We start from the raw sequence: 26,534 nt of genomic DNA on the forward strand, positions 1-26,534 counted from the left end.
AGATTCCGAAACGGAACTCCGTCCGGCCGTCCGTCCGGCAGCCTGGCCCACTCCCTTTGCTGGCGCGCTCCCTTTGATTCTCCGCAACTCCAAAACCGGACGCAGGACCGCCCGCGTCTTTTCAACTTCGGCAGAGATTTCGCTTTTCTTTCTAAGTATGCGCTTCTCATTCCATTCCGTCGTGTTTAAGCGCACGTTTTAAATCAAAACCTTACCCACCCCCCCCCCCCCCCCCCAAAAATCTCACAACTAAACTGGCTTCTCACCCACACAAGCCTCACCAGCACCAGCCCCTGCTGAACATTCCATCGTGTGATGTCACAATGCCCAATGCTCACAGATGACCAATCGGAATGGATCCATTTACATATGCCATCACCAGCCCCAGCCATTGGAGAACATTCCATCGTGTGATGTCACAATGCCCGATGCTCACAGATGCCCAATCGGAATGGACCCATTTACATATGCCTATGCAGGAGCCCCAGCCAATGGTGAACGTTCCATCGTGTGATGTCACAATGCCCAGTGCTCATAGACATCGTTGCCATAGTGACAGTACAGAGAGTCAGATGTGGGCCGAGGAGCCTTCAAGACAACATGAGATGTTCCCATATTGTGTGAAAATATTTACGTCATTCACCCCTGAACCTCGATAAGAACACCACCTGCACATCTTAATTAAATTAGAGAAAAACGGAAAAGAGGTCGGGCATTTACACTTTTAAGGCTCTGTGTGTGTCGAAGCTTCGTGTGTGTGATGCCGCACCGCAAACCCCCCCCCCACCCCCCCCACGCGTTGCCGAGACGGACCCGACTTCGCCGACTTCAAGATACGCTATTTTAAGACGGCAGGGACCCGACTTCGACGACCAAATCTCCCCTGGGGGCTACAGGTAGGGAACGGTCTTTATGCACTTTTCCAACTCTGTGTGTGGGGGTGGTTTGTGTGTGTGTGGCCCCCCCCCCCCCCCCCCATTGGGGGCTATTGGGGGCCGCAGGACCGCCCACGTCTTTTCCACTTCGTCAGAGATTTCGCTTTTCTTTCTAAGTATGCGCTTCTCATTTCATTCCGTCGTGTTTAAGCGCACGTTTTTAATGGATAACATACCCCCCCCCCCCCCCCCAATACTTCAAAACTAAACTGGCTTATCACCCACACAAGCCCCGATGCTCAAAGACATCGTTGCCATAGTTACCGTACAGAGAATAGCCTGTGAGCCGAGGAGCTTTCAAAACAACATGAGATGTTCACATATTGTGTAAAAATATTAACGTGTTTCAAACCCCTGAAACTCGATATGAACAACACATGCACAACTTAATTAAATTAGAGAAGAACGAACAATATGTCGAGATTTTAATATTCCAATCAATGCACGTTTGACATTGAGTTGTCTGCCAGTTGGCCAATCACGCGCTTTGTTTCAGGCCAGCACACAAAATGGCTGAGAGGGCTTCACAGATGCCTGTTTTACTGGAGATTCAAATGTGTTGTTCTGTGGAATAAATGTCATGGAAACTTGCAGCAGCTTCATTGTATTTAGTGCAAAAAACATAAAAAAAGACAGAAGAAAGTGCTGCGAAGTGGATAAAAATGCAAGAGAACAAGGTCCATGCTGATGTGCTGGAACACAAATGAACCCATGAATCACCTACCTGAAAGGAAAGACTAAAGGCCGGAATTTATGAACATCTAACTGTATGGACTTTAATTAATCTAATTGCACCCTTTATAACGTTAATAGATTCATTCATTCATTCATTCATTCCTTATTCATTCACTCACTCACTCACTTACTCAGACATTCATTCATGAAATTGAGGGCCTGAACTATAACGCGGTGAATTGAACATTGTCACTAATGCCAGCCTGTTGTACAGTTATTAGTCTATAACAGATAATCTCGGAGCTTCATGCGAAAACATGCAGGGACAAAATGCTCCGATCGCGTAACTTACGAACTCGCGGCAAATAGCAATCAATTTCACTCCCTTTTTCTCCCGTTATCATGGTCCGAAAACGAGCAAACTAACAATACTGACGACCACCCCCCCCCCCCCCCCCTGCCCGGCCACAGATATGATCCTCGCCTCCACGATCGCCAATCGGCCGCTTATTAATTGAGACCGCTTCTTCACTTTACCGCGAGTACCGGTAGGTTTTCACAGGAAGCACCGAGCTTATTTCTTAACGACTAATTACTCTACAACACGCTGGCATTAGTGACACTGTTTACTTTACTGCAATAGCTTAGACCCCCACACCCCTCTCCACCTCCGATCCCACACCCCCCCTCCCTCCACACTCTTCCCCCTCTCCCTCCTCATCTTTGTGTGTGACGACAAACGCACCACCCCCCCCCCCCCCTTTGGTGCAGGAGGCGCGCGCACAGCATCTTGAACGCTCAGCAAATGTTTGAATTCTTCACTAACCGTCATTCTGACTTTGCTTGTGAAGACAGGAGTCGTGGATTGCATTTGTCTGACAATAATAATCAGCTTTATTTTTATTGGATAGAATTTATTTGTTTCACATCAACCTGATCATTATATAAATCTTAAAAAGTCAATTTAATTTACAAGCTTATTTTTAAAAAAAAACATTTTATTGCATTTCATTGTTATTTTCTTTATTTTTATCAATTTGAATTTACTAATTTAACTGTTCATTATAAATCTTCAGGAGTGCATTTCATTTTTAACATTAACATTTTATTGTTAAATTCAATATTTGTATTTCATTGAATTGATTTATTTCTCACTTAACATTACTTTTAAAGACTAATAATTTCTCTCCTCACCCCTCTCCCTCTCCCATCCCTCTCTCCCCCACCCCCCTTCCCTCTCTACCCCTCCCCCTTCCCTCTCCCCCCCACCCCCTTCCCTCTCCCCCCCCCCACCCCCTTCCCCCTATTCCTCTGTCCCTCTTCCATCACTCCCCCTACCCCTCTCCTCCTCCCTCCCCACTCTTCCACTTCACTCCCCCTTCCCCTCCACTCTCCCTTCCCACTCTTCCCCCTCTCTCCCCCACTCCTCTCCCCCTCCCTCCCTCCTCCCCATCTTCCCCATCCCCCCTCCCCCACATCTCTCTCCCCATCACTCACCCCCTACCCCGCTCTCCTTTCCCTCCCAAATCTATCCCGTTTCCTCCTCCTCCTCTCCCCTCCCTCCCCTCTTCTCACCCCCCCCCCCCGCAAACGCCGTTGGGGAAACAGACCCAACGGGTCTGCACTTGGTCTAGTATATAACTAAAACTCTCATCTTGTTATCTTCCGGTTTGCGATGTTTTTACATTTGCTGCAATGCTGCCTTCCTTGTTAACTACAGCAGGTTCTGCAGAGTGTGTTTCTGAAACTTCTCCCATTCTGTCTTTTGTGTTTAAATAAAACAGCCTTTCACAGAAACCTGTTCACACTAGCTGAAAGGTACAACTTTACACTGAGATCTAGCAATCTCACTCTTCACATTTTACAGGATTGGATGGGAAATCAGTGATATTCCCAACCAAAACAGACACCAGCTTCGTCAGGTTGGATGCATCTGATTTCACCGATTTGACCAACATTACTGTTATCCTCTGAAGAGAACCGTAATTATACTTTGTTCTCCTACGCCACATGCAGATCCAATAATGAGCTGCTGATTTGGCAAAAGCATAATGCACAACTTGACCTGTATTTAAGAAATGTAGGGGGTGGGTTTGCTCCCAAAATTGGATGCCTTGTTGAGATGCATCAGTGTGACCTGTACAGAGGAAGTGTGGGGTCCAGGTGCATAACTTCCTGAAAGTGGCAATTCAAGATGATCAGAAGGTGTGCGGTATGCTTGCTTCCTTTGGTCAGGAAATTGTGCACAAGAGTCAGGAATCATGGAATGGAATACTTTATTGTCGCAGTGTGACACGGCACAATGAAATTCTTTGCTTGCATACTCAAAGTATGTAAATAGTCGTCATATAAATGCCGCTGACAAAGTTACTATGTGCCCCCTCTGTTACCTTCTCCCCCCCATGCCCCCCTCCGGCTGGTCCCCACACCGGGTCCTCTATTGTTCATTGTTCTCCCACCCTCAAGGATGCAGCTCAATAAGACCTTGGTTGGTTCACTTTTGAAGCATTGTGTGCAGATCTGGTACCACAATATGGGAAGAACGTTGAGGCTTTGGAGGGTACATAGAAACATAGAAACATAGAAAATAGGTGCAGGAGTAGCCATTCGGCCCTTCGAGCCTGCACCGCCATTCAATATGATCATGGCTGATCATCCAACTCAGTATCCTTTACCTGCCTTCTCTCCATACCCCCTGATACCTTTAGCCACAAGGGCCACATCTAACTCCCTCTTAAATATAGCCAATGAACTGGCCTCAACTACCTTCTGTGGCAGAGAATTCCAGAGATTCACCACTCTGTGTGTGAAAAATGTTTTTCTTATCTCGGTCCTAAAAGATTTCCCCCTTATCCTTAAACTGTGACCCCTTGTTCTGGAAGAGACAAAAGAGGTTTACAAGCATCCTGCCTAGATTAAGGAGTATTAGCCACAAAGAGAGTTTGGACAAACTTGGATTGTTTTTTCTGGAACAACGGAGTTGTGGGGAGACCTAATAGATGCATATAAAATGGTGAGAGGCATAGATAGGGCAGACAGTCACAGAACCTTATTCCCAAACTGAAAATGTCAAAGACTAGAGGGCATAGCTTTAAGGTGAGAACACCAAAGTTTAAAGGAGATGTGTGAGACAAGTTTTTTTACACAGACTAGGGTGCGTGCCAAGAATTCGCTGCCAGTGGTGGTGGAAGTAGATACATCCGTGGCGTTTATTCGGCTTTTAAATAAACACATGGATTTGACTGTCATATGTTGATTGAATGGAGTGGCTGGGCTTGGCCTTGGTCTTGGTTTCTTGATCCTCCAAAATATTCCAAATGGAATTTAAACTGGAGATGGGCTTGTATTTGGAAGGATGAGAGGATATCTTATTGAAACATACAAGATTATTAAGGGTTTGGACATGCTAGAGGCAGGAAACGTTCCCAATGTCCAGAACCAGGTGCCACCGTTTAAGAATAAGAGGTAAGCCATTTAGAACTGAGATGAGGAAACACTTTTGCACGCATAGAGTTGTGAATCTGTGGAATTCTCTGCCTCAGAAGGCAGTGGAGGCCAATTCTCTGGATGTTTCCAAGAGAGAGTTAGATAGAGCTCTTAAAGATAGCGAAGTCAGGGGATATGGCGAGAAGGCAGGAACTAGGTACTGATTGTGGATGATCAGCCACGATCACAGTGGCCTACTCCTGCACCTAATGTCTATTGTCAAGGAATGGAGTTATTTGGATCATACACAGGAGATGTTATTAGATTATGTTGAAATTATGTTGGCACAGAGATTGGGGCCAAAGGGCCTGACCCTGTGCTGTACTGATCCATGCTCTGTGTTGTATGTAATATAGTGACAGAAGCACATGCTTTTTAGTAAAGTTTTATTTCTTACTCGAGATAGTTCAGGAAGGGAACATAAAGGTTTTATGCTCTAATGAACCAGAAAACAGTGTGGCGTGGGGTCACTAACTGTTGTATCAAAATGTAGAGCTGGGCGTAAGATCAATGAGTGACGTACACTCTGGGCGTTCAATGAGTGGTTGTCGTATCCCAGACAGAGACTGGATGGGCTGTTTCTGAAGACTAATGATGTATCGATTACAGACCTATCAGGCCTTAACATGATGGTGGGAGACCACTGGGTGAATGTGTCGAGAGACAAGAATATTTTATTGAGAAACGTCCCGAAACAGAACAATGAAATGTTCATACCTACAGCAGCAAAAGGCCAATTCTTAGTCACGTGTGTGACCAGAAAAAAAGAGAAGATTCTCTTCTAATTCTGAAAGCATTACAGGTATATTGTTTTGTACTGCATATATGATTCATATTTTTTTTCAAAGTTTATCAAGTGAAATATTTATGTTATGCTGAAAATGTTTGTTTAGGGTCAGAGGTCAAATATGATTGGTCACGTGTGTGACATCACATGGAAGATTTATTTCATAACTCTGTTTTATCTCACAAACCCTTGTGAATTTTGAAATCTAGAATGTTCTTATCTTTAGCAGGCATGCTTTATAGTTATTTTGATAGGAAAATAGCAATGAATAAAAATAATCTCTTACAATAATTTTTTAATGTATTACTTTATGTGATGCTATTTGGTAACGTGTGTGACATTTTGGTTCACTTTCCAAAGAATGGCCCAAAATATTATTTAGTTATACATCCTCTATTATTTAGAGGATGTATAACAGTATCCAGCTATAAGCAGATATCATAATAAACAACAAAAAGAAATAGCATAAATTCATAAAGAAAAAAAGAAAAAAACATGAAGAGCAAAGCTATTCCTGGTGTTGCTCTTTCACGGGTATCTGACTGATCAACTTGTTCACCAGCTGCCGGGCAGCACACTGAGAGCGTGTTCAAAAGGGAACTGCAGATGCTGGAATATCGAAGGTACACAAAATTGCTGGGGAAACTCAGCGGGTGTAGCAGCATCTATGGAGCGAAGGAAATAGGCGACGTTTCGGGCCGAAACCCTTCTTCAGACTGATGGGGGGTGGGGGGGGGAGAAGGAAGGAAAAGGGGAGGAGGAGGAGGAGCCCGAGGATGGGCGGATGGGAGGGTGGGAGGAGACAGCTAGAGGGTTAAGGAAGGGGAGGAGACAGCAAGGGCTAGCAAAATTGGGAGAATTCAATGTTAATGCCATCCGGACGCAAGGTCCCCAGGCGGAATATGAGGTGCTGTTCCTCAACACTGAGAGCGTTATCAGTTTACAACACCAGAGGGAGCTCCTTCCCCGTGTTACCTTGATTGTCCTGTTCCCACCACTGGAGTCAAAAACATAGCGTGTGTTATTTCCCATCCCATGTTTGTCCTCAGTCTGATAACTCTGGGGCTGCATCATTATATTTCAGACACTGCCATGGTGAGACACCAATCCTGTTGGTGAACCTCCACTTTGGCGGCAAGAACAGGAAGGAAGGTTATTATCTGAATGGTGTCTGATTAGGAGAAGGGGAGGTGCAACGAGACCTGGGTCTGCTTGTATATCAGTCACTGAAAGTAAGCATGCAGGTACAGCAGGCAGTGAAGAAAGCTAATGGCATGTTGGCCTTCATTGCGAGAGGATTTGCGTATAGGAGCAAGGAGGTCCTACTGCATTTGTACAGGGCCTTGGTGAGACCGCACCTCGAGTATGCTGTGCAATTTTGGTCTCCTAATTTCAGGAAGGACATTCTTGCTTTTGAGGGAGTTAATTTCCGGGATGGCGGGGCTGACGTATGATGAAAGAATTGGTCGACTGGGCTTGTATAAGCTGGAATTTAGAAAGACGAGAGGGAATCTTATAGAACCATATAAAATTCATAAGGGATTGGACAGGCTTGATGCATTTAAAAAGTTCCCCATGTTGGGGGGGGGAGTCCAGAACCAGGGGTCACAGTTTAAGCATAAGGGGTAGGCCATTTAGGACTGAGATGAAGAAAAACTTTTTCACCCAGAGAGTTGTGAATCTGTGGAATTCTCTGCCACAGATGGCAGTGGAAGCCACTTCTCTGGATGTTTTCAAGAGAGTTAGATTTAAGGAATCGAGGGATACGGGGGAAAATCTAAAACAGTCTACTGTTTTTGGATGATCAGCCATGATCATATTGAATGGCGGTGCTGGCTTGAAGGGCTAAATGGCCTACTTCTGCACCAGTTTTCGCTGTTTATATGTTTCTATATTTCCAGCTGAAGTCACACCGACAGTATTACACTTCCGAAGATAGCACAAATTGCTGGAGTAACTCAGCGGGACAGGCAGCATCTTTAGAGAGAAGGAATCGGTGCTTTTTCTGGTGAAGAATGTTCTTGACCTGAAACGTCACCCATTCCTTCTCTCCAGACATGCTGCCTGTCCCATTCAGTGTAAACCAGCATCTGCAGTTCCTTACTACCTAAATATTACACTTCCGTTTGTTTCTGGAGAAGATGAATTATTGATTTCTCCTATTTTGCATCGGGCTTTTGGAAAGCTGTCAGATGCTCTCAGGAATCCGGTCGTCGTGCAGATGTGTAAAATTGATTTCTTCATGGCCTGTGGTGAAAGGTTGCATATTGAGGGGTGACCACAGTAAATACAGATCTGACTGAGTTACAGCACGTTACAACTGTCATTCACTGACTTATCTCAGGGAGCTGATCCCAAGGGCTTCTCCTCTGCGTCGCCCAGAATTAGATGATCTCTGCCTGCCGTTGCTGGCAGCTTCTCACTGTGATTCTAAGAGACTTGACCCATGTCCACCTATCACTGGACCTCGACTACATTGAGGTGTGGGTTGGTGAGTGACCAGTAGTGTTGGCACCACAGAAGTGGCAGACAATGGGCAAGTTCAACAAGAGAGAGTCCCGACACACATGGTGCCATCACTGACATTACCGCTGTCGAGTCCTTCACCATCAATGACTCCACAGCCAGTGGGTCTACCCACTTCCACTGTGGCCACAGGGTCAGAGGATGCATGTCCTGTGGTGGGTCAAGAAGCTCAACACCACCAGTCAAAGCAAACTGCTCGATCGATAGGCTATCTGTAAACCTAAACATTAATTCCCTCCACCACCGCACACAGTGGCTGCAGTGTGTACCTCTACACAATACAATGCAGATGCTCAGTCAGGCCAATATGACAGCACTTCCCAAACCCATGAACTCCACCACCAAGGAGATGTTCTTGAGCTCACTGATACCAGGAACCACAGACATCTTGCCCAGAGGACAATGTAGCAATAGTGAAAAGATACAGTATGCTAAATCTTCACATAGTCTTTGAGATTTAGCAGTCGGCACGTACACACAGAGACAGAAAGATTGGCTGCTTGCTCCATGTCATTTTAAAGATGCCGCCATCTTGCTATTTCCAGACCGCTTTCGATCTGGTGCCAGGTCTTCATTCAGTGCGTGAACCAGATGACCAGGGAGAAGGTGCATAGACTGGGTAGGAGATTATGCATGACATTACTTCCTACAAGGTGAAACTAAGTGGCAGTTCAAGCGACGGCATGGCATCACACCCAGATCAGCTCAATGTGTTCTACGCTTGGTTTGATAGGGGGACCACTGATGTGCCTTCTCAGACTCCCGTCACCTGTGCTGGTATTGATATCTCAGGTTGATGGTATCTCAGGTTGACGCCAGAAGATACTCTTAATGACTCCCGATCTAGGGCACTAATGTCCCTGGTGTCTAAGTGCTTTGAGAGGTTGGTTAGTTTGAAGGCAGCAGAACATCCACACACATAGAATATTGTACAGTACAGTGCAGGAACAGGCCCTTCCTACCTCAGCAAGAAGCTGGACCCACTACAATTTGCCTAGCGCCATGATAGATCAACACGAGATGCGATCTCTCTGACTCTCTACTCTACATTGGAACACTTGGGCAATAAAAACACATACATAACGTCACACTGTTGTTCATAGACTATAGCTCGGCATTCGACACCAGCATCCCCTCCAAACTGAATCTCTGCGAATCCCTTTGCCACTGGATCCTCAACTTCCTCATCAACGGAACACAATCAGCACAAATTGGCAACACCACTTCTTCGCTGATAGCCATCAATACTGGGGCACCTCAAGGCCACGTGCTTAGCTTTCCGCTCAATTCTTTTAGACTTCAGTGTTTAGCTTTTGATATACAGCTCTTCAGCCCACCGAGTCCGTGCTGACCTGCGATCAACCCGTGCATTAACACTATCGTACACACTAGGGACAATTTATAAATTACCAGGCAATTAACCTACAAACCTGCATGTCTTTGGAATGTGGAAGGAAATCAGAGCCACCAGAGAAAATCCTTGCGACCACATGTGAGAATGTACAAAAACCATAAAGACTCCGTACTCACTCTATGCTCATTATTGTGTAGCCATTGCAGTTTCTACACCATATTTCAATATCCTGACAACACCTCCATTGTTGGACGCATTACAGGTAATGATGAGTTAGAGGAGGGAAGTCGATCATCTGACTGAATGATGCAAGAACAGCAACCTTGCTCCCAACATCAGTAAGACCAAGGAGCTGTTTGTTGACTTTGGAATAGGAAGGTCGAGGATCCACTAACCTGTCTTCATCAATGGGTTGGTGATGAGTCAACAACCTCAAATCCCTGGCCATGCATATCTCTGAAGATCTGAACTGGACCCAACAAAATTGATACAATGATATAGAAAGCCCTTCAACGTTCCACTTCCTCAGAAGACTGAGAAGATTCAGTATGTCGACAAATACTCTCTTGAAATTCTACAGATGTAGAGAGTATATTGACTGGTTACATCACAGCCTGGTTCGGCAACTCACACTACCAGGAATGAAGGAGATTACACAAAGTGGTGAACACTGTCCGGTCCATCACAGGTACTGACCTCCCCACCAGTGAAGTAATCTACAGGGGGCGCTGCTTTAAATTGGCAGCAGCATCTTCAAGGATCCCTGGCCACGCTCTCATTTCACTCCTGCCATCAGTAAGAAGGTGCAGGAGTCAGAAAACCATGACCTACAAGTTCAGGAACAGCTTCTTCCCAACAACCATCAGGCTATTCAATACTAAAAGCACCAACTAACCTTTGAACTGTGAACTGTCAGTTGCCCGAGGGACTTTGTACTTTTGTTTTGCACAAATATTGGGGGGTTTTATTTATTGAACTTCCTACTTTGTTTATTATGTGATCTATTCAAATCTGTGTTTACAGAAAAGTTATGCTGCTGAAAGTCAGAACTTTGTTGTTCTGTTTTGGTAATATGATGATTAAACACTCTTGACTGTTGAATCTTGACTCTTGATGTCTTGATCATGTTACTGGGGAAGTTGTGTCCACTGAATGAGATGGGATAAGCTCCCCATTAATGTCATTGTTCCCAGGACCACATGCAGAATGTCTGTAACAGGAGCTGTGTTTTTCAGCCGTGGCTGTGGGTATGTCAGGCTGGGTGAAGTACTGAGCTGTGTGTCACATCAGGGATGGGGTGGAACAAAGCCATCTTGTTGTCATTCTCTGTTGCAACAGGAACGAGGAAAGTATTCAGTGTCACATCAATTACTTCCAAAAACTTGACACCAGATCAAGACAGACATGATTGGGTCACACCGGGTCACAGTTTAAGGATAATGGGGCTTTTTCACGGGGCGAGTTGACGCAAGGTGTCACCAGAGTGAAGTGGTCGTGGTCCAGCACGAGTCTCGCACGATATAACGGGGGGTAGATAAAGAGTTCCCACGGTACTCGGCATTTCTGTTATTTGTGCGAGTGACTTGTCCGTCTCCCGAGCTTTCGCGTTAAATCTTGAATGAACATCGTGAACTACACGTGACACAAATGATGTAGCTTTTTTTTCACACACTATAAATATCCTCCCTTGGTTGAATTGGCTCATTTGGAGACATGTTTCACTGTGTATGTGGGAGACACAGATGGACTGAGCACAGTACCTCGGTCTTATTGTGTGTGGGAGAGGGGGAGAAAGAGACGTACACTCACAGAGGCAGAGTCTCTCAGCCTGTGTAAGAGGGAGGGAGAGAGAGAGAGAGGCACACACAAGGTGGATGTGAAATCTCACCTGCCTGTTTCAGTGACAGACACCCGCCGCCAGTAAATGAAGACACCCCCATCTGTCTCCCCCTCCTCTCCCTCGACTCCCCCACCTTTCCCTCCCAACTCCAGTCCCGTCCCGACCCCCTGGGAAACTGAACAGAGCAACAATATAGATATAGAAACTGAAACAATATAGAAACTGAATAGAGCAACATGGCAAAAACATCTCTGACACGCTTTACCCCCTTTCTTTGAGATTTTCTGGGAGCCATCTCTGCAAGTGTTCCTGTTAAAAAGATTATCCAACAATGACAATTAGGTGGGACGTCCTCGAAGGACACATGTTCCCTTGTCGATATTGAGACCACCTTTTTTACTCACCTTCTGTCCCCTCTGTCCAGCTTCCGGGTTTACCGTTCGCAGGAGTTCCCACGCGCTATATCTCTAAAATCTGAAGTTAGGTAATGTCTAAAGGAACTGCAGACGCTGGTTAATGCTGGTTAATACGCACAGAAGGACACAAAATGTTGGTGTAACTCAGCAGGTAAGTCAGATCTGAGAAGAAAAACATAACAAGCTGGAGTAAGTCAGCGGGTCAGGCAGCATCTCTGGAGAAAAAGAATAGTAAGTAAACTAGTAAACTTTATTTATATAGCGCATTTTAAGCCAATTTGCATTGACCCCAAAGCGCTTTACATAATTTAAATAATAATAGGTGGCGATTCTAATCGGAACCCTTCTTCAGACAGCCTAATCGGAATTGAGTCTGAAGATGTGTATCGTCCCGAAACATCAGCTATTTTTCTCCAGAGATGCTGCTTGACTCGCTGAGTTACTCCAGCTTTTTGTGTCTGTCTTCGGTTTAAACCAGCATGTGCAGTTCACTCCTTACACGGGTCTCTGTACAACATTGATTGGTAGCGTTCCGGACCCTGCTTCGGAAAGGCATCGATCGCTAGTCGGCGAGGACTCCGACCTGTATCTCTCAAAGAAGTACATGTGAAAAATTTCTCACGGACCATAAAAACGCGTAACCTTTCAGTAAAGTCCCTTTTAAAGTCCCTTTTAAAGATTATAGTTATTTTCTTGAATCTCATTAACATAACTCATGAATAAGTTGATGTCCATATGCGGATGCAAATCTTTATTTTTATTTATTTTTTAAATTCAATCCCACAGAAGACAATTTTTACTCACCTTCTGTCCCCTCTGTCCAGCTTCCGGGTTCACCGTTCGCAGGAGTTCCCACGGTACCCGCAAGAGTTATTACGGATATCGCACTGGCCACTACGTCCATATAATGTTGCAATGCTCAACCACAAGTGTACAAGTCACTCTTGGAGAAATTCAAACTTTCTTGAATTTTCTCCCGAGTGACCAAGTTACACGATTACCTGCCGTTAGCGGTGGTCCACGGTGGTCCACGAATGCCGTACTGTTATCGCACGAGGTTCCCACGATGTTAAACTCTGGTTAACTCTTGCGTCAAGTCGCCCCGTGAAAAGGCCGCTTAAGGGGGAAATCTTTTAGGACCGAGATGAGGAAAACTTTTTTCACACAGAGAGTGGTGAATCACTGGAATTCTCTCCCGCAGAAGGTAGTTGAGGCCAGTTTATTGGCTATATTTAAGAGGGAGTTAGATGTGGCCCTTGTGGCTAAAGGGATCAGGGGGTATGGAGAGAAGGCAGGTACAGGATACTGAGTTGGATGATCAGCCATGATCATATTGAATGGCGGTGCAGGCTCGAAGGGCCGAATGGCCTACTCCTGCACCTATTTTCTATGTTTCTATGTTTCTATGATGTCTGGAACCAGAGAAATGCTCACACACACAGAATCTGGAACAGTACGGTGTGGAGAAAGAAACTGCAGATGCTGGTTTACACTGAAGATGGACACAAAATGCCGGAGTAACTCAGTGGGACAGGCAGCATCTCTGACTGGAGTCTGAAGAAGGGTCTCGGCATGAAATGTCACCCATTCCCCCTATCCAGAGATGCTGCCTGTTTCGTGAGTTACTCCAATCATGATGCCAAGATAAACTAATGCCATCTCCCTGCACATGATCCACATCTCTGCATTTCCTGCCACTTCATGTCTAAATGTCTTTTAAACATTGCTGTTGTATCTGTTTCCACCAATTGCTTGACTGCACATTCCATGTACCACCATACATTGTGTAAAATAACTTGCCCTACACATCTCCTTTAAACTTTTCCCTTCTCATCTTAAATCTTCGACTTCTGGTATTGGACATTTCCACTGTGGGAAAAATACTTTTTCTATCCTGGTTTTCCAAACAACTTAGAACTTCCCATCACTTCCAACTTGCATTTCAAAAGGTAGTACAGTATTAGGAGCAAGAGAAGATGTAAATCATGGAATATTCCACATGGAAAACAATGTTGGTCTTGAAGTCAGCTCCACACCCAGCCCCCCTCCCCCCCACCCCCGCACCCAAAGTCCATTCCAGGTATCCACCACTTTCTGTGAAGAACATGTCCTGCACATCTCCTTTAAACTGGTACCCTCTCAACTCAAAGCTTGGATCTCAAGATCTGTCTGTGCGCCAATGCTGTTAAGGGTCCTACCATTAATGGTATTCTTTCCCTTTACTTTACAACTAGGACCTGCAGAGCCTGCTTTACAAAAAAGACAAATTTACTGGATATCCCCGAAGAACATTCAGATTCTGATTCAGATTCAGATTCAATCTTTATTGTCATTGTGCAGTGTACAGTACAGAGACAACGAAATGCAGTTAGCATCTCACCCAGAAGAGCTAACATAGAATAATGAGCAGTAAAATATATATATGTACAAACAGTAGGAGTGCAATTTTTCTGGGGGAAGGAGTGTCCGGGGGGTGAGGGGGTGACTGGCAATCACCAAGGTGCAGAGTTAAGTAGTGTAACAGCCGCAGGGAAGAAGCTGTTCCTGAACCTGTTAGTCCGGCAATGGAGGGACCTGTAGCGCCTCCCGGATGGGAGGAGGGTAAACAGTCTGTGGTTGGAGTGAGAGCAGTCCTTGACGATGCTGCGCGCCCTTCGCAGACATCGCTTGCTTTGGACAGACTCAATGGAGGGGAGTGAGGAACCGGTGATGCGTTGGACAGTTTTCACCACCCTCTGCAGTGCTTTCGGGTCGGAGACAGAGCAGTTGCCATACCATACTGTGATACAGTTGGTAAGGATGCTCTCGATGGTGCAGCGGTAGAAGTTCACCAGAATCTGAGTAGACAGATGGACCTTCTTTAGTCTCCTCAGGAAGAAGAGACGCTGGTGAGCTTCTTGACCAGTGTTGAGGTATTGTGGGTCCAAGAGAGGTCATCGGAGATGTTGACCCCCAGAAACCTGAAGCTGGAAACACATTCCACCTCCGTCCCGTTAATATGGATGGGGGTGTGCGTGCCGCCCCTAGACCTTCTGAAGTCCACAATGAGCTCCTTGGTCTTCTTGGAGTTAAGGGCCAGGTTGTTGTCAGCGCACCATGCTGTTAGGAGCTGGACCTCCTCCCTATAGGTCGACTCATCGTTGTTGCTGATGAGGCCAATCACCGTTGTATCATCTGCATACTTGATGATGGTGTTAGTACCATATACAGGTGTGCAGTCGTAGGTGAAGAGGGTGAAGAGGGAGTAGAGGAGGGGGCTCAGCATGCAGCCCTGTGGAACGCCGGTGTTCAGGGTGAGGGTTGAAGAGGTGTGGTTGTCTGACCTAACAGACTGGGGTCTGTTAGTTAATAAGTCCAGTATCCAGTTGCAGAGGGAAACATAGATATAAACATAGGTGACGTTTTGGATTGGGACCTTTTTTAAGCCTGGCTCCAGAATTAAACGCCATCTATCTATGTTCTCCAGTGATGCTGCCTGGCCTGCTGAGTTATTTCAACACTTTGAACACCTTTCCATAATATTTGACCTGTCAGATGCAACCCCTCACACTTGACAGGATTAAACTCCATCTGCCATTTCTCTGCTCATATATGTAACTGATCGATATCTGGAGTGTTCCTTCATCGAGGCAATATGGGTAGAATTTAAAAATAGGTGAGGTGCAATCAGTCTAATAGCATTGTATTGTAGGCTCCTAATAGGAAGTGGGAGATACGTAGATTACCAAAAGATACAAAAGTAACAGATTTGTCGTAGTGGGTGACTTTAACATCCCCAATAATGAATGGGACTTACTAAGTCAGACTTTCGTTCCCCTCCCCTCCCCAAAATCAGCTTGAAGGAGGGACCGACCTAAAATGTCACTTACCCATGTTCACCAGGAATGCTGCCTGACCTGTGAGTAGCAGTTCCTTGCTTCTGCTTCCATCTTTTCTCACTGCTTTCCTTTCTTTATTCTTTCTTCCTTAATTCCTTCCTTCCATTTTTCATTCCTTCCTTTCAAACTTATTTGGTGAACAAAATGTGGAATGGCACATTTATTTTCTTTTGCATCTGAGAAGATTCAGGTATTTGGAGATGTGACAGAAGTATATAAAACTCTGAGAGGCCTGAGAGAGGTATACTAATAGGGACCTGAGGGGCAATGTTTTACACAGCAGGTGTATGATTAAATCACAACATTTAAAATATATTTAGACAGGTACATGGACAGCAAAGACTTGGAGTGATACGGGCCAAACATGGGCAAATTACATACGTCAGTTGATGTGGTCAAGTTGGGTCACAGCATCTGTCTCCATGCTGTATGGTTCTGAGACCATTATTCCTCTAAACAACCCACCCCCAGCGTGTCTGCTGCTGAAAGTTGCCTTATTATCTCTTCCAGTTTTGATTGATGGACTTGAAGGTGCAGCATGGAGTCTGCACCGACCAACGATCACCTGTTGACACTGGTTCAATGTTATAATGCTTTCTCATCCACTCCCTATCCAGGTAATTTACTGAGGCCAATTAACCTTAAAACCCGCCTGTCTTTGTGATGTGGGACGAAACCGAACCCCCTGGAGGAAACCCACACGGTCACAGGGAGAACATGCAAACACCACACAGACAGCACCCACGGTCAGGATCGAACCCGGGTCTTTGCACCTCTCCCAGCTCGACCACTGCGCAGTTCTGAAACTTTAACTGTTTATCTTTCCACGTTTGCCACCTGACTTGTGACCGGCTTTATTTCAGATGCCCAGAATCTGCAGGTTTTATTGTTGATTTTATTTTCTCCATTTCTATAAACTCAGGGACAATGGCAGACTTTCCGGGTGAGATAAAGATTTACGTGCACCTCCCCTAAGCTCAACCCCTCTATCCGGTGTTCCCAGTGTGGCCTCCCTTACACCTGAGAGACCAAACATAGACTCTTTTACCCCATGGAACATTAAGCTGCTGATAGTCACAGACTGTGAGCCCAGAGGTTTAACAGTCAGCTCCAGTGATAGCTTCACTCTCTTACACCTCCATTTTGACAGCTCTGTTGTCTGGACAATCAGCTTCTGTTGTCCCCTTCTTTACACCTCACTGCCAGATGTTGCTCATTTCATCGCCATGATGCATGTTAACGAGGGCTGCTGCCTGGAGCAGGAACAGACTGACCTCACCTGTGGTCAACTCGATTTGCCTACTTACTTGGAAGTTGCTGGTGTATGCAAATCCCAGATACTGGTGACATGGTCAACTGATTTGCCTTGTCAATTAGTTAAGCAGATTTCTAATATCCCTCCAACGACACCCCACCCCCTCGCACCCGCTGTGAATTTTCAAGGATCAAAATGTGGAGAAGGTAGAATCACTCAAGGATAAAGGAAGGAATTTGTGCTTGGGGTCAGAGGATGTAGGTGAGATGCTAAATGAACACATTGCATCTGGGACCTCTGTTGGGAACCTATTTCCGCAGGGTGGCAATGTCAAAGATTAGAGGGGATAGCTTCAAAGCGAGTGGAACAAAGTTTAAAGGAGATGTGCAGAACAGGTTTTTACACAAAGAGTCATGGGTGTCTGGAATGCCTTGCTAGGAGTGTAGGTGGAGTCCGGTTCACAAGGAGCATGTAAGAAGCTTTTAGATAAGCACATGGTTATGCAGGGAATGGAGGGACAGATCACGTACAGGCAATTGAATTTAGATTAACTTGGCATCATGTTTGGCCACCTTAATTCCCCTACTAAAATAGAAGCAAGGTTATGGCCTTTGGCATTATTTGCGTTGATTTAGGAAATGACCAATATGATTTATTTGCAGACAGAGAAGATTAGTTTAACTTGGCATCATGCTCAGCACAGACATTGTGGGCCGAAGAGCCTTTTCCTATGCTGTACTGTTGTCCAAAGACCCCTCTTTTGTAATATGGATATGTTTCAAGATGTTCTTGTTCCTTAATTCCCTACCTTCATGACCTTCGCCACAGTAAATACTGATGAGGAATATTCATTTAACACCTTGCCCATCCATCAAGATCCAACACAGGGACAATGATGTTGATCCTTCAGGGCAACAATATCCTCTCCACAGCTACTCTTTTACTCCCTGTATACTTTTTGGAGTCCCTGATGGGCCTGTCCCACTTAGGCGACTTTTCAGCGGACTGCTGGCGACTGTCAAGTTGCCGGCAGTTGCCTGAAAAACTGGCAACTGGAATGGCAACTGTCAGAGTGGAACACACACAAACACATCGCTTCCTTCACCAGCCCGTTATGCGGGTGAGGGACAGGGCAAGCGGGGGGAGTGCTGTCTAAAAAATTCACACGTTGCAAAGCCAAGGTGAAACAGACGCACACCGGGATGAACAGGAAGATTGACGCTGTAAAAAGATGACTAAAGCACGGTGCACGGTAAGTCCTTTAAAAGAGAGGGGAGAGAGGGGGGGGAGCAGGGGAGAGAAGGAGTGGAGACAACTTTTAAGAAGCTAGAAATACACGGCTGTGAAGCTCGGCGGACATTTAACATTACTGGTTGGTTCTAAAAACTACTGCTTACCTTTTTCTTTCCCAATGAGCCAATGAAATTCACCGGTCAGCACCGGCTACAACCAACAAGAACCTCCGTGAACCTTCCAGAACCTTCTACCTCCTGGCAACCCATTAGGACCTCCTCGCGACCCACCTACGGCTTGAGAATTCTCGCTACTGTCCAAGGCGGCTTCATTCTAGTCCATTCTAGTCTAGTCCTTCATTCTAGTCTAAATTGGACCATAATGTACCAATTTACTGTTGTGTGGTGTCTTTTTAAATTGCTGTTTCTTTTTTTACCCCCCACAATTATGTAATTCTGATTCTGTTCCATTCTGTTTTGTAGTTTTTTGCACAATCCGCAAGCATTGCCACTTTTCATTTCACTGCACATCTCATATGCGTATGTGGCGAATAAACTTGACTTGACTTGACTAATGAGGCCAGGACTAGTTTCCAGAATGCGGGTGCTCATCATGACCGTGAAGGCGACTCCCTGGCAATCACCCGCGAACATGTGGCGACCATGTGGCATAGTCTCCTACAGTCGCCTAAAAAGTCACCTAAGTGGGACAGGCCCATTAGAATTCACATTTACCTTGTTGGCCAAAGATATTAAATGTCCTCTTTCAGCCTTCCTGATATTCACACACAGAGTAATCCACCATTGCTTATTCCACTCTAAGGTTTTGTTTGATCGCAGCTGCTTACACTTGATGCATGCCTCCTATTTTCTGACCAGTGCCTCATTATCCCTCATCTGCCAGGATTCCCCAATCAGAACATAAACCAACACAGCACAGGTAAAGGCCCTTCGGCCCATAATGTTCATCCTGAACACGGTGTTAGGATAAACTAATCTTCTCTGCCTGCATGTAGTGCCTATCCCTCCATTTCCTACAGATCCATGTGCCTATCTAAAAGCCTCTTAAACAACACTATCTCATCTGCCTCCATCACCACCTCTGACAACACCAACAATCACCCTCCACTCACAGTGTAAAATACTTTCAACGTTGCCCCTCTCCTTAAAACTGATAGTATTAGTTCCCCCACTTACATATCAGTGACTTGCCCAGCACTTTTCCCACTGAGGTCCTGTGATGTCATCTGATGAGTAGGGCAATCTACATATTGGTTGAGAAAAAATTCCTGGATGCAGTTAACTGGATTGGGGAACATAGGCCAATTAATGGTGATGTCTTGAGGACAGTCCGTACCAGGGTTGAGAAGATGCTGGACGTCCTAAGGCATATGATGGTACATAAATCTCCCGAGCTTAATTAGATATAGACAAGGACAATGTGGGAAGCAAGAGAAGAAATGGCAGGAAAACTTGATTGAGAGATATGAATCAACATTAGACATGGGTGAAGTGCCAGAAGCTGGAGGGGGAGTGGGGGGGGCTAATGTTTTCCTCTATTTAAGGGGCTGGAAAATCCTGAGAAATATAGATTAGTGAGCCTAACATCTGTGGAAAACAAGTTACTGGTGAGGATTCTGAGGGATTATATACATATGGCTTTGGATAGACAAAGGTTGATTAGGGATAATCAGCATGGTTTTGTAGGTGGAAGAAAGTATCTTATGAATCCTTTTTGAAGAAGTTACCAAAAATGTTGACAAGGGCAAAGACATATACGTTGTCTATACGGACTTCAGCAGGGCATTTGATAAGGGTCCGCTTTGCAGGTGACTCTGGAAGGTTAAATGTCAGGGGACCCAAGGTGAGCTAGTCAAATTGATTGAGAAAAAGCGAGTTCAGTATCTCGATAAACGCAAGGAATTATGGGATTTGTCAAAGGTCATCGAGATTTAAAAGAAGCGAATGCAGCGCTGTATAAACTGTGTACATTTTCGGTCTGTTTTGTTCTTCTTTGAATCTTATATTGGTTATGGCTGACCCAAATTACGATCATGTTTCACTGGATGATTTTCTGCAATGGAAAGTCGAAGCTTTGAAGCATTTTTTAGCAGACAGGCGGTTGAAAAATAACTTGCTTCTCTTGCTTACGCCGCATCGTACACGAAGAAGCCCGTGCTACCGACCGCTGACCTCCCACATCCATCGTCGAGCTGTCAAGTCATCTTGCCAGTTATGATGAGGCTAACCAGCCAGTCACTTCACTGAAGTCTCGCCTGCTTAGCGACTACAAAGCAGGCAAGGCCTATAGCCATTTTGATTCAAGATGGCTGAAAGAAGTCTTCTTTCACAACTTTACCCACACATGTACATGCAGAACTCATTCAGAAGTCAACAAACAAGTCAACAATAAAAAATGGTTGTTATTCATCAACACAATCTCACTCACTTACCGAAGCATATAGCAATAAAACCACCAAAATCATTGTGGTTTTGTATAAATGAACCATAAATATTCCTAGTTAATAGTTTTGAAAGCAGTATTTTCTTACCTCGAAGAAGTAAAACTGGAAAATACGTATGAAACGCAGGTCCATACAAACACAGTAGCTCCGTTGGCGAGAATGTTTATCCCGGATGACCCATGACCTGGGCATGTGCAGTTGTAATATCGAACTCGCTTTTTCGCTTAGATTAAGGAAGCAGAGGATGATGGAACAGTTTTGTTTCTCGGACTGAAGGCCTGTGACTAGTAGTGTGCCTCAACGATTGGTGCTGAGCCCATAGCTGTATGTGGTTTACATCAACAATTTTCAATTGGATTGTGTAAGGTAAGTTTACAGGTGACACTAAAGTGGGTGGTATTATAGATAGTGAAGATGGTTATTAAAAATTACAGCAGGGTCTTGATCAGCTAAGTGGACTGAGGAATGTTTAGTGGAGTTCAACGTAGATAAGAGCAAGGTGTTGCTTTTTATGAAGTCAAATCAGGGCAGGACCTTGAAAGTGAATGGCAGGCCCAGGGAGTGTTGTTGAGCAGTGGGATTTATGAGTGAAGGTACATAGTTCCCTGAAATTGTTATCACAGGTGTATAACATGGTCAAGAAGGCTTTCGGTACAACACCCTTCAGATGTACTACACATGTGTGAGGTCACATTTGGTGCATTGTCTTTGTCACCCAGTTATAGGAAGGTTGTCATTAAGCTTGGAAAAGTGCAGAGAAGATATGAGGAGGATGAGCAGGCCAGGACTTTATGCCTTGGTGTGCAGAATGCTGAGGGCTGATTTTATAAAAGTGTATAATGTCATGAATGGAATAGATAGGGCAAATGTACAGTCTTTTAGACACAGTAGGGTAATCAAGAACCAGGGGACATAGGTTCAAGGTGAGAGGGTAGGATGAAAAGAAACCTGAGGGGCAACGTATTCTCACTGAGGGTGGTGGGAATTTTGGATAGGAAGATGGATAGGGAAGATGGATACGGAAGGTATAATTGGATATGGGCTAAATGCAGGCAGGTGGGACTAGTGTAGACAGGGCATCTTGGTTAGCATTGACAAGTTGGACTGAAGGGTATGTTTCTGTGCTGTATGATGCGATGACTCATGACTCCAAGTTGTGCCCACTCATTCACTCATTGGACACTTTCCCATGGGATGAATCGAGGCAGTAACCAAACTTCTTTACATGTATTCCAGGAATCAGCTGTCAGCGGTCCTGACCACAACCTCATGGCAAGCATCCAATACATGTACGTGCACTTCTCCCTCTCAACATGAAGTTGTGTCACAGATCAGAGCCACAGTGGGGTAGGGAAGATAGCTCTGATCGGTCGGGGGAGGTGAACTTCATCACCTCCCCCTCTCACTCCACTCCCTCTCCCTCATCACCTGATGCTGACTGATGTCAGCACACAGATCAATGGCAGCTCTCTGAGTATTGGATGGCAGCAGAGTTTGCTCCACCCCCTCAGTTCCATCCTGCGATTGGCAGTGACTGGGTTCAGCAGAATATAAATTGCAGCATCTTGTGCCCAGGGTATTGGACCCCCCCTGAGGTGAAACCGGCTTGTTGGAGACGGACACAGTGAGTACCAGAGGGACTGTTTGTGTGTTGCTGACACACGGGACTGGCTGCTGGTTCTCTGTTTCAATGGATCGACAAGTGAAATGAAATGAATTGGGAATTCTTTGTTTTAACAGGTTGGAGACAGGATGAAGCCCTTCGCAACAATTGTGCTTGTGATGTGCATTTACCTGTCAGGATCGGACAGTGCAGGTTTGTATGAGATTTACATGTAGGTTTGGAGAGTGTGTGTCTGTACTGACCATGATGTCAGTCTGAACTAATCCCATCTCACATCTATTCCTCAATGTGCATGTGTCTGTCTAAATGCCCCTTAAACACTGCTATTGTATCTGTTTCTACCACCACCCCTGGCAGTGTGTTCCAGGCACCCACCACTGTGGAAACAGGAACTTGCCTTTCACATCTCCTTTTAACTTGATCCCTCTCACTATCAATCTGTGCCTTCTGCTACTTGTCATTTCCACCCTGGGGGATAAAACAGACTCTGACTATCTACACTAACTATGCTGCCTGTCATTTTGTACTTCTACAGTTTGCCCCTCAACCTCCAACACTCCAGACAAAATAATCCATGTTTGTCCCACCTCTCCTTGTACCGAAGGTGCTCCAATCCTGGTAAAACCTTCAACACTCTCTCCAAACCTGCCAGTCTTCAGATGCCATTCTGTCTCTCACATTTAAAAAAAACATCCTTTTGCAAATCACTGCTCACTAGCGACCTTGTGTTCCATCTCAGATGGGAAAGTTACCATTTCAAACTGAGATTTAAAATTTTTACTCTTCAATTTTACAGGATTGTATGGAAAATCAGTGAAATTCGAAACAGAGACAGACAACAGCTTCGTCAGGTTGAATGCACATGTTGTTGGTTTGTGCAGGAGTTAATACTGATAATTTTAAATCTCACTCCACCAGGGCGGTATCAACGTCAGCAATGGGCGTCCCTCTAGACCATTTCCTCGCGGCTGCAGGATGGTCAAATGAACTGACTTTTCAGAGGTTTTATAACAAATCACTTATCGAACCCGGGGTATTCACCCATTCCATTTTAAATTCTGTTTTATAGCTTCCACCTGGGAGAGAGGGGTCGCTATTGTGTTTTCTTTCTTTTTGTGAATTAAAAGCCCTGTCTCACGGTAGCTGACCCATGAGGTACCCCGAGTGAAAGACTCGTGGATGTGTACGAGATCCCAAGTGTAAAGATTTAAAGATAGAATTCAGCGCGGCCGCATCTATTGATGTGACCTACAAAGGGAAAAAGCGCACCGTCCAGTGACAGAGCAGTTATACACAGGTTTGATATATTTTAATTAAATTTACTGCCATGTCTACACACTGCGGGGAGATGGGAGATGAAATCTTTGAATATGGACGGATGTGCACATCAGATTGTTGGGAGACGGAGCTCAGGGTTTGCCTCCTGAGCTGCTTTGGTGCCCAGGCGTGAGTTGAGGTGGAGAGAGGTTGGGGGGGGGGGGGGGGGGGATGCGCGGGCGTCATTAATCTGTCTGGGGTGACATGGCTCTTGGGTTAGGCTGGGATCATTCGCCCCGGGGCAGGTGCTCGGCGGCTGTCTCCCAGACTGGCCCCAGACCGGGGGGTCGGGGTGGGAGTCAGCAGGCATGCCGGCTCTGCCACACCATGGGCCACCGCCAACCAAGCCACCCATCCACGTCCACACGCTCGGCGGAACAGGAGCTGAGACTGGGAACTGTACCACCCTTGCCCCCTCCCTCTGCAACTGCAAACAACCCCACTCTCCTGCTCACCTAATTAGACATGTGGCCAGCTTGATTGGCAAATTAGTGGCTGCCTTTCCAGCTGCACAGTATGGACCTTTGCATTACCAAAATTTACAACGGGCAAAGGTACAGGCACTCAGGATACATGCAGGTCATTTCGACAGGGCATTGCCATTTTACCAGCTGAAGCTATTGCTGAAGTACAGTGGTGGATTAGGAACATTTCAAATAGCTCCAGCAAAATTCTGATTGAAGAACCTTCAGTTGTTTTACAGACTGATGTTAGTGCCCTAGGTTGGGGTGCTACTGATACCATCTCTAGCTGTGGAGGCAGATGGAATACGCATGAGGCATGTATTCTCCAATCACATGGAATTAATTATTTAGAGCTATTGCGAGCATTTTATGGGCTTGAGGCTTATTGTACCACCAAGCATCACTTACATGTTCAGCTTCAGATTGACAACACCACGGCAGTGGCGTATGTTAATCACATGGGTGGAATCAAGTCGGAATCTTGTGATAGATTGGCTAACCTTATTTGGCACTGGTGCATTCAAAGAAACATTTGGGTTTCAGCTGTCTACTTGCCAGGCAGATTCAGCATGGTGGCAGACACCAGGTCATGTAAATTCAATGACAACACAGAATGGATTTTGAATCATGATGTATTTAATGATATTGTTGTTCGGTAAGAGATGCCAGATATCGATTTGTTTGCATCCAGACTCAATCACCAGTTACCGAAGTATGTTTCATGGGAACCAGACCCAGGGGCAGTAGCGGTAGATGCGTTCTCGCTACACTGGGGCAGAGTGTTTTTATATGCATTCCCCCCATCTGCCTGATCAGTCGGTGCTTGCTCAAGATCAAGCAGGACTCTGCCTCAGGAGTTTTGGTGGTACCCTCATTTCGGAGATAATAACACAGCCTATTATGGCGGTCCCAAAACGTAATGACCTATTAGTGCACTCTGTGACTGGGGATCAACACCCGTTGTATGATCGTATTAATCTGTTAATTTGCAGATTCTGAGGAGGCCATACCTGGGTCAGGGACTATCCAATCGTACCGTGGATGCCATCACATCGTCCTGGAGGGATAGTACCAAAAAGCAGTACATCTCTCATGTCAGGAAATGGGAGGAGTTTTGTTTACGTGGGAACATTACATATCACACAGCATGCATCTCAGATGTGCTAGAATTTCTGTCCACGCTGTATTTTGATGAAGGGTTGAGCTATAGTGCCATCAATAGTGCCAGGAGTGCCCTGTCATCTAACTTATGGTTGTGGTCAGAACTACAGTCTGTAGGATCTCATCCGTTAATATCCCGGTTTATGAAGGGTGTTTTTAATTCCAATCCCCCCAGGCCCAGATACTCTGAAATCTGGGATGTGAGTGTGGTACTCACGCTGCTTCAACAGTGGGGTCCAGCCACATCCCTGTCTTTGGTCAAAATTACCCATAAGTTTGTCATGCTCATGGCGCTGGTTTCAGCGCAACGGGTTCAGACTTTGCAGAAGCTGCGACTGGACAGGATGGTGTCATCTGGGAATGACGTTATGTTTTACATCTAGGATTTAATTAAACAGAACAGACCAGGGTTGTCAGGATTCAAGCTTGTACTGTCAGCATATCCCATGGATTTACGACTGTGTGTAGTGGAGCACTTGCAATATTATATGGAGGTCACCAAGAGCCTCAGAGGTTCGGAAGTAGCATTGTTTATTAGTCACAAAATGCCACATATGAAAGTGTCGATTCAGACCATTTCTAGATGGCTGAAACAAGTGTTGGTTTGTGCAGGAGTTAATACTGATAATTTTAAATCTCACTCCACCAGGGCGGTATCAACGTCAGCAGTGAGGGCAATGGACGTCCCTCTAGACCATTTCCTCGCGGCTGCAGGATGGTCAAATGAACTGACTTTTCAGAGGTTTTATAACAAACCACTTATCGAACCCGGGGTATTCACCCATTCCATTTTAAATTCTGTTTTATAGCTTCCACCTGGGAGAGAGGGGTCGCTATTGTGTTTTCTTTATTTTTGTGAATTAAAAGCCCTGTCTCACGGTAGCTGACCCACGAGGTACCCCGAGTGAAAGACTCGTGGATGTGTACGAAATCCCAAGTGTGTGATCAAGAGTTTAACCGAGTTCCCACGGGTATGACAAGTTTGCCGTTTACTTGTCATTTCTGCGATGTTCCAAGTTCGTCTCCCGAGTTACTCATGAGCCAATCCTGATTGAAGGTCTAATAAGCAACAGTGTTAAAGAAGACATCTCCATCCTGCGGCTTTGATTTAAAGATAGA

The 26,534-nt window shown here is 45.4% G+C and overlaps 2 long non-coding RNA genes across 2 annotated transcripts; both read left to right on the forward strand.

Annotated features, from left to right (window-relative positions):
• The first annotated feature begins 6,251 nt into the window (after positions 1 to 6,251).
• LOC116988245 lies at positions 6,252 to 24,951 on the forward strand. The gene is made up of 3 exons (XR_004415895.1): positions 6,252 to 6,264; positions 20,099 to 20,101; positions 24,457 to 24,951. It is a non-coding gene; the product is annotated as an uncharacterized LOC116988245 (long non-coding RNA).
• LOC116988244 lies at positions 22,356 to 23,314 on the forward strand. Its single transcript, XR_004415894.1, has 3 exons — positions 22,356 to 22,473; positions 22,590 to 22,665; positions 23,270 to 23,314. It is a non-coding gene; the product is annotated as an uncharacterized LOC116988244 (long non-coding RNA).
• Positions 24,952 to 26,534: the final 1,583 nt, after the last annotated feature.

Source organism: Amblyraja radiata, chromosome 27 (genome assembly GCF_010909765.2).
Source record: "Amblyraja radiata isolate CabotCenter1 chromosome 27, sAmbRad1.1.pri, whole genome shotgun sequence".
Taxonomy (NCBI): domain Eukaryota; kingdom Metazoa; phylum Chordata; class Chondrichthyes; order Rajiformes; family Rajidae; genus Amblyraja; species Amblyraja radiata.